Raw genomic sequence first — 16,018 nt, forward strand, 5'->3', positions numbered from 1 at the left:
GGAGAGGCCCGCGCCGAGTCCCCGCACCCTGCAGCCCGGAGTCCCCGGCTGCCGGGCTCCGGGCTGCACGCTCTGTGCGCAGGGCTCGACCCGGTGCATTCGCATCCACAGCCTGCAGTGTCTGCAGCGCTGCACCGTGCACGCTCCGCGGCGTCCTCTGCAGGTCCGCTTCCCTGCGGGTTCCGCGCTGGGTCCGGCCGAGGGCGGATTTTGTGGCTGCCCTCAAGGGGCTTGCAGTTCTGAACCCAGTAAGGGAAGCGAGAGCCAAAGGGCTCAAGTCCCCAGTCTTCAAGTAGCTTCCTGGAGAGCCCCAGTGTAGGACATGGCCCCGAAGCCCTGGGTTTGAATCCTACGCCTGTAATCCTAGGCGCTGGACCCTGGACTTGGGGAAGCGCCGACTCGCTCAGTCTTCGTGTTTTCATTTCGAAAGCTGAGAAGATCATATCTGGGGCCCAAAGCCTCATCTAGGGCATGAGGTGAGGGTCAGAACGCAAGGGTATTGATGGAGGAGTGCTGGACTTTGCTGGATTCCGATAATGTTTTCAGGTAACCAGCGCCTTCCGCATGCATGCACACCCACAATCTTTTGGAAAAAGACAAGCCTCGAATAGCCCCTCTCCGCGGAAAGAAGGGAAACACCGGGCCAGGGTCCCCATGGCCAGTGACCCTGATGCTGTTCCCCACAAATTCTCCCTGACCCCAGCAAGGACAGATGACAGCAGAGGGCAGCATCACTGGGAAGTGCTGATCCGCCAATGACAGGCAGTTTATTCCAAAGCTCTAGAAGGAGAAGGGGCCAGAAGGGGCCAGGCTAGTTGCAGCTCCCTCAAGAAGGTGGAGGTCAGCCAGCCTGGATATAGGATGGGATGGATGCAGGCTTGTACAAGTGGAGTTCAGGAAGATCAGGCAGCCACAAAGCCAGGTGATGGGCAGGACCTCAGCTCCTGAAAAAGGGAGCTGGACAGAGAAAGGCTGGACAGAGAGGAGGTCCTTCCACCCTGTGAGGCAATCCCTTTAACCTCTCCCAGATAAGGGAGCTGCCTGACCCTCTTCTCTCCCTCTCCCCTCTCTGTCTCTGTCTCTCTTCCCTCTCCCTCTTTCTCTCCCTCTCTTCCTCTCTCTCCCCCCTTTTCCCTCTCTCTTCTGCTTTCTCTCTCTCCTAGGCTCAGAGAAGCTAAAAGACCTAGTCTCAGGAAAAAAAAAATGGATGCAGAGTTCAAAGTCTCCCTTTTCGAAGAGTCAGGTGGGGATGGCAGGACATTGAAGATGTGTACTGGTCATGCCTGAGAATCTCTAGTGACACATGGAGCCAAACTCAAGATTGGTTGTGCACTGGAGAATCAGAAGTCCAGGGTCTATAGAATTGTTTTAGCACACATTGTTGTGTCTCTTGTAATTTCTACCCATGCATCATAGTCCTTCCCTTTAGTCACAGAGCTGATAGAACCTGAGGGTTGTCTGGAAGTTTCTCTGGAGGTAGAACTATTACAACTCTTCGGTTTAGAGTTTTCAGGCCTGTTCTCTAGCTTGCCTAAACTTTTGGTAAAACTCAGTCAACAATAGGACCTTCCTCACAGGCAGCTGTTGACATTTAACAAGGAAAGTCTAGACTGTCACAGTCCCCAGCAGGTAAGGGACTGAAAACTTTTAATTCTCAGAAACCCCACTGCAGTGAGATAAAATAGTTTACAGAGGGTCTGGAGAGTGATGTTTAACAGCCTGGAAAAGGGCCAAGCAGGGGCAGAAACCACTCTAGAAATCATGAAGATTGAAGAGTTGATCCCAAAGGTGTTTGGGAGGGGTCATTCAGAAATGTGAACTACTGCACACTGACCACACTGCCACTCGCCCTCCTCTCCACCCACCCTCCAGCACACATTCCCAAGGTCTTTGATGTTCTATGAGTCACTGTGGTGTAGGTTGAATTATATTCTACAGAAAGATGCTGAAGCCCTCTGTCTCTGTAGGAAACAGCCTTTACATACACAATCACATTAAAATTAAGAAACAGCCTTTACATACACAATCACATTAAAATTAGGAAACAGCCTTTACATACACAATCACATTAAAATGAGCTCATTAGGGTGAGTTCTTGGTTAATACGACAGGTATCCTTGTAGGAAGAGGTGAAGAGGTAAAGTGGTGTGAGGGGAGGCTAGCAATACATGGGAAGACTACTTGGGAGGACAGTGGCTGGAATAGAAATTCTACGGTTAACCAAAACCTAGCTGGGGTCATCAGAAGCTGGGGAAGCAAGGAAGGACCTACCCCTCTTGAAAGTTCTGGGGGTATCCCTGCTGAGTAGACCTCTAACCTCAGATTGCAGAACAAATTTCTGTTGCAGCAGCCTTCAGAAATCACCAGCCTCTTGGTCGTGACTACCTGGCTTTCCAGGAGACATGAGTTGAACAGTCCTTGGATGTGAAGAGCTGGGAGCATCCTTTCATCCATTTACTGCTCATTCAGCACTCTTTCCTCCAGAGTCTATTGTGCTGGTTCCAGCCAGCACCAAGGACAGAGTGACAGCGGACAAGGTTGGGATCTCTGGGAGAAACCTCCCTGAGGAGGGTTGTACACCAGTACAAGAGTGCTCCATGTCAAGGGGAAACAGAACTGGGTGGTCTGATGTGGAAACAGTGACAGTGGGATGGCGAAAGACTCCCTGGAGGGGTGTTTCTAAGGGTTAGCAGATGGAGAGAGCCTTCTGCTAAGGGAGGAGCATGAGCAAAGGCCTGAGGAGAGGCCAGAAGTTGGGCATGTTTGGGAAGAGGAAGGGCAGTGTGGGTTTTGCCATGCGGGCACTTGAAGGCTGTGGGGTTAGAGAGTCCTTTCTCGAATTCTTCAGGTCAAGAACATCTGGACCAGGGGGAGGCTGCGTCCATGAGCCTTTGCATCCCATCAGTCGTGCCCTAGCTCTGCACTTCCAAACCACACCAACCATTTTCTTTCCTCTCTCGGTCTCTAACACTCACGAACATTACTTGTAAAACCCCAGTGTAGCCTGGAAAAGAATCTCTTGCACACATGCCAAGATGTACACTGTAGTGCCTCCATGCCGGCCGGCCCTATGCATCTCGGGTGATTTAAGACTACATAAACCAGAGGCCCGTCATGGGGCGCACGTCTTTAATCCTAACACTTGGCAGGTAGAGGCAGGTGGATCTCTGTGAGGTTCGTGCCAGGCTGATCTGCATAGTGAGACACTGTCTCAAAAAAAAAACAAAAAACAAAAAACAAAAAACCACAAAACACCAAAAAAACAAAAAACAAACAAAAAAACCGAAGTGCACAAACCAATGACCCGAGAGCAGCCCCCCCCACTTCCTTTAAAATATTTCACAAATAGTGAAACTCTAGTGAGCCTAGTAACCGTAGGATTTCATCCAGCCGTAGTTTTTGCCCACTTGTTAAAAGAAACAAAGGCTTTTCCGCCCATGGTCGTCAAGCTGACACACCGAAGACCTGGTGCTCAAAAGTAGGAGCTATTCTGGTCATCGCGGCATGCGGAGTTACCTCTGGTTTCTGAGATGCTGCTTCCCAATGCAACGTGGCAGTCCGTGGAGGAGGATGCTCGGGTATGTGGACCACTTTCCGGCCATCCTCTCCGGCTTGGCGGTGCTGCTCTTTTCTCCTGCGGTGCTCCCTGCAGCGCGGAGCAGCTGCGGGAGACGCTGGCCTGGAGCGCACAGGGCATGCGCTGCGGGTGGAATCCCGGGGATGCGCCAGGACGCCCGGTGCGCTGCAGTACCTCCAGCTGCCTGGGGCGTCGCTGCGGAGCCAGCACTGGGCTCAGCGGTAGAGCTCTACCTGGCTGCGCAGACCGCGCTATCCTGTGTCCCTGCATCCAGCCGCCCGTGGTGGGAACCGAACCGTGCTGGCGATACACCGCGTCCTTTCGTTCTTCCCACGCCCTGGGAGCTGGACGCGCTGCACTTGGGGGTAGCCCGGGACTCCTCCTCCCAAGGCTCCCGCGGAGCTCTCGGCACCCAAACTGTTCTTTGTAATCTGAAGGGCGCTGGATAGACAGATGCTCAATGCCCAGTTCTGTTAGACACTGACAGACCCGAGCGGCGGACTCTGTGCTGCCAGCTCCACGAAGACCAAGTTTGTCCTGTTCACAGAAGGCCCCGGATGGATCTGGCACAGGGTCTGGAACCCAGCACACCAGGCCTCCTGGACCAGAATGCCAGACCCTGGGCAACGCATTGTGTATGCATGAAGCATGGTGGGGCACAGGGGCCGTCCAGGATTGGTGCTGGAGGAGGTCGGTACAGAAAGTGAGGGGGATGGTTAGAAACTCGGTGCAATCTGCCCAGGCCCTGGACACGGGGAATTGGGTGGGCTGTACTCAAAGTCGGCGCATGGTCACTCCTGGCTAGGGCCGTGAGGTGCAGGATATGGGGGAGTCCTGATCCTTGGCTTCCGGAAGATCTAGGCTCATCCCTAGACCTCCCCTCACCTGTCATCCACCCATCCTGCATCCAGTGGTCCTTCTACAGAGCTAATGGGCTAAGTCATTAGTCCGGTACTTTCCAGCACTTGTAGGATCCTGCGGGCCTACCGGAAGGCCTCTCTGTCCCTCCCCTCCTCACCCTGTGGGTTCTTGCTTGCTGGCTCCCCTCTGCAACACTGAGCACCAGGCTTTCACTCTCCTCATCACCCCGAACCTCTGACATGTCTCATCTTTCTCCCAACACTTTACCTGCCTGTTTTCTTTTTAAAAAAAATTATTTATTTAATAACCACGTACTTAGAAGCATTTCATTTAAAAAATACTTTGATTACTTCTTTGAGAATTTCATACAATATTTTTATTACATTTACTCCTCCCTCCTCCCCCCACCTCCTTTCATATATTCTCTCTCCCCCCTCCCCCCTCCCTCCCCTTCTCCCTCTCCACCACCTTTTCCTGTTCCCACTGCCCATATACTCCTGGGTGTAGGTCATACACCGAACTGTGGTCATGAACTCAGCCTTCCAATAACCAGGGCCTTCTTTTCTAACTTCTATAGCTCAAGTCTACTGCCCCCCCCTTTTTTCTTTAACTTCTTTAGTTCAAGACTTACATTTTCTTTTCTCCCTGTAGCCCCAGCAGGCCTGGAACTCACTATGTAGACCAGGCTGGCCTTGAACTCACAGAGCTCCGCCTGCCTCTGCTTCCTGAGCACTGGGAGGAAAGGCCACCATGCCCCGTTCTAAGGCTCATGTATTTTCATTGACTTCATTGTCACTTCTGAATTTCACTCTTTTAATCCAGGTTCTGACAGCAACTATTTTCACCAGGGTTTTGATCTCCTCCTTGTTCCAAGTGCCGTTTGTGAGAAAGAATGAAAATTTGAGTGGAAAGATTTTATTTCAAGTTTCTAAGTTTATTACGTTATACTCTCAGAATACTGTTCCTGTCTCTGGTTTCTGCAGTATGGCCATCTTTTCTTTGTAGATGAAGTTTTTCGGTATTTGAATTTCCTATTCTGAGGTTTTCTTTTTTATACCTACATATATATTAGAATAACTTTATGAATGAGATAACTTGCCCTTTTGTTTCCTGGACAGTCAACCATAGTATCTCTTGATGTCTTCTGTGCTCTAATTTCTTCTTAAATTTCCTATGCTTTTACTTAAAGATGTGGTGATATTGGAAGGATAAATATTCTTGGCCATTAAGTGTTCATTGTTGACAGCATTTTTTTTTATTATTACCAAGTTTCTCTTTGTCTAGTTTAATAGTCTCCATCCCCAAGTTCAGTCTTGTCAGCTCCTAAATATTGTGTTCTTTAATTCTTTGTATCTGCATGCTGTTTTACCCATTTGCTTGTTACCAACCTGCTAAGTAATTATATCTCAAAAAGACCCAAAATAATAATAATAATTAAAATATAGAAGAAATTCGGGCTTTATTTTGTGATCCAATTGGAGTAATTTTTTTTTTTTTTGGTCTTTTTGAGACAAGGTCTCCCTGTAGCCCCAGCTGATCTGGAACTTGCTATGTAGACCAGGCTGGCCTCGAACTCACAGAGATCTGCCTGCCTCCGCCTCCCAAGTGCTGGGATTAAAGGCGTGCGCCACCACGCCCGGCTGAGAGTAAATATTTTTAAAAAATATTTTATTATTTTTACTTTATGTGTATGAATGTATTGCCTGCTTGCATGTACGTGAGTGCATTTGTATGTGGTTCTGGGATTCGAACCTGGGTCTTCTGCAAGAACAACCAGTGTTCTTAACCACTGAGCCATCTCTCCAGCCCTGAGAGTATTTTTTGGTTGGTGAATTTTATATAAATTAATATGAAGGGCATGTTTGGTTTTAGCTGTTTTTGTTCAAATCAGGTTTTGTGTTGTGTTCCCTGCTTCTATTGTTACCTTATTGGTTTTCAATCTTTGATTCTATTTTCTACTTTATCTGCTTGGTGTTTATATATAGATGTTTTAATAATTTGGGTGGGTTGCATTTTCCCCAGTAGTATGCATACCTATATTTCTCTGCATTTCTTTTTTTGTAAATTTTTTATTGAATTTTTGTGTATTTCATACAGAACATCTTAATCATTTTTATACCCCCTTCTCCACTGGCACCCCCCACCCCCCATGCTGGAATTCACGCATTCTGTCATTTGCGTTAAGGCCTGTCATGTAAGGTTAGTATCTCCAGATGTCTCTCAATGCAAGTTCATCCGCTGAGGTCTACTCAGCTTATCTAGAGTTCCTCCCTTTAAGATCAGCTCTTCATCACCCAGGAAACCTTCCTGTTTTCTTTCTCCTTCTATACAAAGTCTTGTTTACCCTTAAGGCTCCAGTGCCCAAGTAAGAAGGCCTTGGGCTTAATAGGTATTGTTAAAAGCAGATTCATCCTTATAAATTAAAACAAGGGGGCTGGAGAGATGCCTTGGTGGTTAAGAGCCCTGGCTGCTCTTACAGATGACCTGGATTGGGTTCTCAACACCCACATGGTGGCTAACAACCGTCTGTAACTCGAGCTCCGGGAGGCCTCCACAGGTATTTCACAACATAGATACACTTACACACATGCAGGCAATGCACCCATATGCATAAAGTAAAAATAATAAATACAATTATTAAAATTAAAAAATTAAACCAAGACGAGACCAAACCTATCTGTGGCTGGCATCACAATTCATGAACACACATTGGAATCCTTGCTCTAAATCTGTGCACTGAATTGTTCATCTGTTCTTTTCTACCTCTAGAGTTTATTTGGAGAAATCACTGGGAAAATGACCAAATTTTCTTCATAAGGTTGCAATGAGGATGAGGGGAGGGAACTTTTGCCGAAAACTTGTGACAAAGCTCATTCTGAGCGCTAAACATGATGGAGCTGTTACAAGACCTCAGGAACAAACACTCCCAGATCTTGGCTGTTCAAGAAGACAAAGGTTTATTTTTCACGTACACTCTGCCCATGTGTATACCGAAGACTCTGCTCCTTGGTAATCTGCATCCAGCAACCCTGTTGACAAGCACTGGCTGCTGTGTGGCCAGATGCAAGGGCAATGCCTTAGCTGAGCTTTGACTTGTAAACTCTGGAAGCAAATGACTTTCATTCACACTCAATTGGCCAAAGCCAGTCACATGACCCTACCTATGCAAGGTGGAAAAGAGCTCCATGTTACCCTTGCCTCAGAGAGCTAGAAATGTTTCCTAGATGGTAACAGCTCATGTTACTCTCACTTATTCTTATGGTGACTCTTGGGGACTACTGTAAAGTGCACACTCCAGTGGGAAAACTCTTGGAGCTCAGCTTAGGTAGCGATCAGCCTGGATTTCTGCTACTTTTGGGTATAGCCTGGTTCTCCTGCTTTGTGACTGGGGAGTGTATGTGTTGGTGAACAGGCCTGCTGGTGTTTACTCCTCTCTTTACAACACCTGCACGATGCTAGATAGTATTAGAAAGCAAATGCCATGAGACTAGACATCATGTTTATCTTGCTCAGTTTTTATACACCAAACTCCTAGTATGATGGCTGCCATGTTATTTATTGAATTGTTTGTGGACTATCTAGCAAATATACTTTAAGGCACCAGCGGCATGTTCATAGCTCCCAGAGTGTATCTTTTCTGTTCATCGGGAACCCCATAAAGAACACCCCCCCCCCGAAAGAAGGATCAGTACACCCTGAGGCATGAGGAAGGGGCTTAAATGGAAGATACATAAAAGTAGACTTGGCCAGCTAGGGCCTTTCCAAGAACTACTTACATGTCAGTGATCAGTTAGATGGTCCTGGGGTGGCACAAACTGTTGCATGATTTTAAGGACTTTGTTTATCCTACAGGGTTTGGAATGTTCCAGTGTTCCTGGTGGGCAGATGTGCTGGTTAGACACAAAGTAGAGTCAGCTGGGAAGAGGGAACTTCAACCGAAGAATTTCCCAGATCTGATAGCCTGTGGCCACATCTTGTGAGGGATTTTCTGTATTGTTAGTTGATGTGAGAGGGCCCAGCACACTGTGGATGGAGCCATCCTGAGGCAGGTGAGCCTGGGATTCGGAAAGGTGACAGGGCAGCCAAGTTCTAGTCAGTAGGGAATAATGTATACTGTCCACAAGGGAATGCACACACAATTTTTTTCTCCTTCCCATCTTCTGTGGGCTTGAATGAAGACATAAAGAGGTGGTCACTGGAGTTTGAACAGCTGCAGACCATGAAGAGAATCTTAGTTGGTGAGGACGGCAGAGCTGCAAGTCAGAGGGGCCTGGGGTCTGCTGGTCAGAGCTACTGTGACTTGTGTTGATACCTGCCACATATTGCTTACCTCTCAACTTCAGAGAGAAATAAACTGCCATTTTGTACAACATTGCGAATGCTTCCTCCATGTCCTCATTTAGAATGAAAACCTGAAATGCATGTGCCCAGTCATGACTGAAGAATTATTTGGGGAATAGGTTGATTTTTTTCCCCATTAAGATTGTCTTTTTCTTTTCTTTTTCTTTTTCTTTCTTTCTTTCTTTCTTTCTTTCTTTCTTTCTTTCTTTCTTTCTTTCTTTCCTTCTTTTTTTTTATTATTTTTTATTGAATTTTTGTGTATTTCATACAGAACATCTCAATCAATCTTAATCATCTTTATACCCCCTTCCCACTGGCACCCTCCTCTAGCCACCCCCTCCACTGGAATGCATACATTCTGTCATTTGTCTTGAGGCCTATTGTGTCAAGTTAGTGTGCCTAGGTGTCCCTCAGTGCAAGTACCATCTACAGAGGTAGAGTCAGCCTATCTAGAGCTTTAGGAAGATCAGCTTTTCCTCACATATCAGTAATCAGCTGCCAGTATTTCTTCAGCTAAGACTGGGGTCAGCTGTCCATTTCCGCGGTTCTATACCAGATTTTTGTCTGAGTTTGTATGGTTCCTGTGTGTGCTGACACCATTGTGTAGGTGCATATGAGCAGGGAAGGAGCCTGTAAGACTCTATTTCCAAATCCCCTTAAGACTGAAGATGGTGCCACCCATGAGGATCATAAGGAAGGGTGGATTCTTGACCAGGTGGCAATTTCCTACAGCCTTTTTGAAGATAGAATAAGGGTGACTTCAACACAAACTGACCATAAGGTTGATTTCCAAGGATATTTACTGCTACAGCTGCATGGGAAACTGAAAAGACTCAGGAGACCCTATAGGAAGCACTTGCACGGAGCTCTGGGACAGGTAAAGAGGTGGCTGAGCAGAAGAAGATAGCTCAGAGAGATTGGCGACCTTAGAAGCAGCTTCCAGGACTCCCTTTACTGACACAGATCTGTTATCTTCATGTTGTGAACTGTACAATCTGTGTGAGATGCCCCCAGATTCCTATTGAATAGTTCCCCTGTGAGTTTAGGATGTCTAGCCAGAGAGTGGCCGTATTATTGTTAAAGACAAAACTTTCTAAATCTTCACACTTGACCATGAACAGATAAAGAGCCACAGTTGACAGCTGGATCAGAAATAGTAAAACTTTACCTCCAAGGTATGTTTTAAGATGACATTGTATCTTATTGATTACATGACATGCAAGGTCATCCATACATGGCAGGTCCCCATTATGTTCATTTTTGTTTATTAGAGATAAGGAATTCTTACCAACATAAAGATTTCAATTTTAGCCATTATTTTAAATTTAATTATTTCTATTATAAGGAATCTGGATTTATTAAAGTCTAGTTTCAGAGTAAAGTTGAGTTTCTCAAATTCTTCTTTATGAGACAGGGTCTCACTGTGTGTCCCTGACTGGCCTTGAACTCACAGAGATCCACTTGCCTCTGCTTCCCAAGTGCTGGGATCAAAGGCATGTACTACTTTGCCTGCCTTGGGTTTCTTAAATTCTTAGTAACTTTAAAAAACTAGAGGGCTACAACTTCAGCTCAGTGGTAGAGCAATTGCCTAGCATTCTTCAGTTTGACCCCCAGGACTACCAAAGCAATCAGTCATACAGAGAAAGCCACTAGCGTTCATCTCCTTTTGCTTCCTGAGTGTGGATACAATGTGACCAGCCATTTCACACTCCCCACTGTTTCCTTTTAAACCACAAGCCCAAATCCTTCTTGAACTTGCTTTTTTTTGACTATGTGGCCACTGTGATAAGGAAAGTAACCAACATACCACTCTTCATCTGAATTCTTCCTACATCAGTAAGTATACTTTGAATTTTACACGTGCCAATTTTATAGAATAAATTTTCAGAAGTAGAAGTGGCAAGCGTATACATATATTTTAATTGAAATAGATTTTGTCAGATTAATTTCCAAATGGTTGTTGTAATTCTCCTCCTGCTGACAAGGTTCACCACCTTCATCACACCTCCAGTTTCCAGTTTGTGGCTTTTCCACATTTTAGCTATGTTTGAAAAATATTTGCTAAGGTATAATTAGCTTTCCCTCCCCCTCCCCCACAGCTGTTTTTATACTAGCACGTTCCTGTGCATTCTTTATCATCTATTCTCCATAGGAAATATATATTTTTAATCCCACATGCTAGTGCTAAGGAGCCCAGAATTGGGTTTATTTGATTAGGTGTCTGTCCGTTACTGCTGCAGCAACCCTATCATCTTCAGAGTGGCTTAGACTTCTCAGCAGGGCTAGATCGTGGCCAGGGAGGCCTATTGATGATGATGGGCAAGTTGCATAGGGTTTGGCACAGGGTGTCATGTCTGGGGTGGGGGACACTGCAAGAGGGCTGATGGGCAACAGAGAACTCACCAAGATTCAGTCCTTTGATCTCTCAGCAAGCTTGTGCTGTCTGCAGATTCTCCCTTCTGGGACTAAATCCCAAGTTCATCCTTGGTGATGATTTCTGTGCTCCTCTTAGTAGCTCTCCTCACTTCTGATGGCCAGTTTGGCCTTCCATGGCTGCATGCTGGCCAGAGACAGAACATCATCTGCTAGGGTTGTATCCAAATTCCTTTGAAAGTCATCCTTGAAATTCTGAAGTCTGTGTCTGAATGAGTCTCTTACCCTACTCAATCAAGTGCAGGGACTTTGCAGTGACTGTGACGCTCCATATCGTCCAGTTCTTGCCAGTGCTCTGATTTTGACTCCTTCCCTCAGCTGGTCATTCATTTGAGTACTTCTAGTGTGCTCACTGGTGTCCATAGCGTCCGTGCAGCGCGCCTACTGGTGTCCATCGGGTCTGTTCTGCTGTGGCTGCTTTTCCTGTGTGTTTAGTTGCTTGTTACTTTTCTCAATCTATGAACTCTGTTTTATTATTTTAGAATTTATTTATGTCTAATCCTTATTATTTTCTTCCTTTGGGCCTGTCTCTACGGGTTATTTAGTTTTTCCTTTCAGTGTTTTCATTTTTTCATTCTAAACGTATGTTGACTTAGGTGGAGCTCCCGACACTTTAGGGCATGGCTGCCTCCCTCTCTGAAGATGCTGTTTATTTTTCTGAGGACTTTTCTTCAGCATCCTCTATCTTTCACTTAATGTTTTTAAGAAAATATTTTCTGCTTTGCAGTTCTAATGTCTTTCAGAGTAGATGTTTTCCTTCAAGCCTATGGTTGTTCATATTTAAAGAATGAGGCAGAGGATGGCAGACTGAAGTACATCTGTGCACGGGTGGGGCTTCCGTGTCAACTGCTCAGGGGTCTTGTTCTTCCACCTGAGACCAGCACATGCCAGTACTTGGAAGAGAATTCCTGTTCCTCCGTTCATGGTTAAAGTCTGTGACTTTGGAAGCCCAGTGTTGAGGAGGGGCTGGGTTCCACACATCCACAGGAAATCTTTCACTTAAGCCTTCATTTTCCAGTAGTGCATTTACCCCACACTTCTGGCTGGATCTCATATGGCTAGTTTAAAGTGTTTCCTGGAGGTATATTCTCTCAGTGCCCACCACAGCGAGGCTGGCTGCATTAATCTCTGCTCCTTGCCCAGAGTGTGTGTTGATTATAGTGGATTCTTAGGTCTATAGATAAATTTGCTTTTTACCCTTGACACTTTACTAGCATTTAAGGGTAAACCATGAGATGCCAAATTCCTCAGCATTTTTAGATTTTTGTTTTGGAAGTTAGCTTCTGTGTTGTTGTTGAATTTACTCCTTCTAGGCTGACACTGATAATTCCACCTGTCCAGTTGTGATAATCCCACAATTAGCAAGGCTGGATATCTAAGCATTCAGGCAGGAGTTTTTTCCTTTGTGTGAGTTGTTTACCCCTTTGCTCATATATGTCAGGTTGTTTAATTGCCTTTTGGCTTTGCCTGACTTTGCAAACACTTGCAATTTTGATGTAATGAATCTATCAATCTTTCCTTTTATGATTTATGTTTTCATCTAAAGAGCTCTTTCCCTATCCCAAAGTCATAAAAATTATTAGATGAATATACAGAACACAATTTCGACTTGCTTTTAGCTATTTGACTCATATAGAACACATTTTGATGTGTAAATTGAAGTAGAAACATAATTGTATTTTTTTTCCTGGATAGAGATACAGTTTCTCTAGAATTATTTAATAAATCACCTGTCCTTCTCTAAGGATTTGGCCTCTATTGCCTTCACTTACCCTCCAACAGGTGGTCTCTGCTTGGCACCCCATGGCCTAAGATAGTGCTCTTAGAACTCAAGGGTCCCAAACAGATTGAGTGCTTTTCTAAGACTATGTTCTAGGGGCACCCTTCAAGCTCCTGCCTGAACGTCTCTGGAAGAACTTCCTTGACCACCCTTCCTTGTGTATCTGCTCTTTCCTCGGCAGAACTAGGGAGGGAATTATAAATCTACGATTTGGGTTTGCATGGGTTTGATAACATGTGTATTTAAAATATTTTATTATTTCCATTTTATGAATATGAATGTATTACCTGCATGTATGTAAGTGCACCCATGTGTGCATTGCCCGTAGAGGTCAGAGAGGGCGATGGATCCCCTGTAACTGGAATTACAGGTGGTTGCTAGTCACCATGTGGGTGCTGGGAATTGAACCCAGGTCCTCTTTGAGAGCAGCCAGTACTCTTAACTGCTGATCCATCTCTCTATCCCCATGTACCTTCTTTTTCAAAGACAGCTGATGTAGGAAAAAAACCCCACAAAACCCTGGCACATTCAGTGTGTACAACTGGATGAATTTAGAGATATACAAGCAGTTCTGAGGCTATGGCCACAAACCACAGCCACAAGCAAGGCGATAAACATACCAGCTGCCTCCAAAGCTTTCCCTGCCATGCCCTCATTTTGTGGCAAGAATATGTAACATGAAACCCATTCTTAATACTGGCAGGCTTGGAACTCACCATGGAGACCAGGCTGGTCTTGAACTTACAGAGATCCATCTGTCTCTTTCTTTGGGATTAAAGGTGTGCGCCACCACATCTAGTGATCTTAATTCACTTTTATGTGTAAAATATATTACTGTTAACTAAGGGCACAGTGTTGTAAAAAGTACCTATCTAAACTTAGTCATCTAGTGTAACTGGAACTTTATGCACATTTAACAACCTATCATTTCCCCCTCCAAGCCTCTGGAAACCACTGGCCTATCCTCCATTCCTGAGTTCAACTATTAGATCCCACATATCAGCATAACGCCTGCCAAATTCATCCCACATTGTCACCTATGGCAGAGTTCCCTTCGTTAAGATAGTATAGTACTTCTGTGTACACACAACGCTGCCTTACAGCATGTTTTCTTCACCTAATGATGAGCGTTTAGGCTGGTTCTACGTCTTGGCTGTTCTGAATATTGCAGCAGTAAACAGGGATACAGGTAGCCCTTCAAGATCCCGAGTCCGGTTCTTTCCGATCGGTACCCAGGAGTGGGATTGCTGAATCTTTTGATAGTTCTTTTTTGACTTTTTGAGAAAACTCTATCGTGTCTATAGAAACTTCACCATCTGCTATTCCTGTCAGAAGGTCAGGTTCCCAGCTGACCCAGTCCCTTCCTAGCTCATTTTTTCTTTTTTGATAATGGACAGCAAGTGTATGAAAGTAATCAGTGTCACTAAGTATCAGTGGATGCAAATCAAAGTCACAAGGAGATGTCACCTTACACCCGGGAAGTGGGCTATCATGTGCAAGCCTTGCTTGCCTGACTCTGAGCTGTCAATCACAGGGATCATGTCTTTTTCATCATTATCCCCAAAATATAGCATAGTGTTCGTATGTCAATAATTGTTATAGAGCTATTTCTTAACTTTGTCCTAGGTATGATTTTGAAAGTGCTTTAAAGGCAATAGCACATGAAACAAAGAAAATTAAACTGCTTTGAATTTCATTCTTCAGTACTCAGTTACGGAGAATGTTACAACATTTAATTGCATATTTATTTTCATTTAAGTTATCAAACTAAAAATCATAAATATTAAAAACAAATGTGCTGCTGGGCGTGGTGGTGCATGCCTTTAATCCCAGCACTCGGGAGGCAGAGTCAGGCGGATTTCTGTGAATTCAAGGCCAGCCTGGTCTACAAAGTGAGTTCCAGGCCAGCTGGGGCTACAGGGAGACCCTGTCTCAAAAAAACCAAAAAAAAAAAAAAAATCCCCGCAAACAAACAAACGAACAAACAAACAAACACCCCAAATGTGCTTAGCTGGAGCACATATTAAATATTTTATATTAAATATAAAACAATAGATGTACAAGCATAATGCCAATCAGATATAGTATAGGCTGTCTTGAAAAATGTATGTTACATACATGATAATGAATATATCTGACAATGAGGTAAGCGTGATGTTACAGGATGTAATAATTAGGATGGGTTGCAGTGATTTCTAGATAGAATGTAGTTACTTATTTTCTGTGTGTCTCTCTCTTCCTCTGTGTGTATGTGTCTCTCTCTCTCCCCTCTCTTACTTGGAAGAAAAATTTTCTACAAAATAAGTTGGGGAAAATTAAAAAAATCCTGGCTTCAGGACTGTTCAGAGCCATCTTTAGGGAATTTTCTTAAAATATTTAGCATTAGTCAGACCAGGCGTGGTGGCACACACCTTTAATCCCAACACTCAGGAGGCAGAGGCAGGTGGATCTCTGTGAGTTCCAGGTCAGCCTGGTCTGCATAGTGAGTTCCAGGCCAGCTGGGGCTACAGGGAGACTCTATCTCAAAAATACAAAAAGCCAAAACATTCGTCTTACCCCACAAGTACTCAGCAATATATTAAAACATAGTGCTAGAGAGTAGTGGAAAGTGGTTTGGGTCACCTAGTTGTCTGACTCTCAGTGTGCAGTCCAGTATTTCTGACATCTACAGCGGCACCTGCCAATGGCCCCACACACAGAATGGAACAAGCACCGTGACAGTACTGTGCCAAAGCCGGAGGAGATGCAGGTTCAGGAGGGAATGTAGTCCAGGAGAAACACCTGGAATGTGGAGATGTCGTCGTAATCAGATGAAGCTGAAACTTCACTGTCTAATTGAGACGAGGCTTCAAGTGACATTTTAAAAACAGAAAATGAGATAATAGTGGGAAAGATCAAGGCACTTCATTATAAGAGCCTGTCCCTCCCATAGCATTGATTTTTAAATAATGCATTCAGTAAAGCAGATAAACAGAAGAGCTGGGCTTCAGAACCTTAGTTTTAGGCACACATATATCACTGTATGA

The 16,018-nt window shown here is 44.9% G+C and overlaps 1 protein-coding gene across 3 annotated transcripts in view; it reads right to left on the reverse strand.

The window, feature by feature from the left end:
* The window catches only part of Znf518b (zinc finger protein 518B), a 20,076-nt gene extending 16,458 nt beyond the window's left edge, over nt 1-3,618 (reverse strand). For all 3 annotated transcript variants that reach the window (XM_029567606.1, XM_029567605.1, XM_008841590.3), the window contains exon 1: nt 3,517-3,618. The gene's annotated coding sequence lies outside the window, so the exon portion shown is untranslated. The remainder of the gene's footprint in view (nt 1-3,516) is intronic.
* Nucleotides 3,619-16,018: the final 12,400 nt, after the last annotated feature.

This window comes from Nannospalax galili, unplaced genomic scaffold (genome assembly GCF_000622305.1).
Source record: "Nannospalax galili isolate Female #2095 unplaced genomic scaffold, S.galili_v1.0 scaffold200, whole genome shotgun sequence".
Lineage (NCBI taxonomy): Eukaryota > Metazoa > Chordata > Mammalia > Rodentia > Spalacidae > Nannospalax > Nannospalax galili.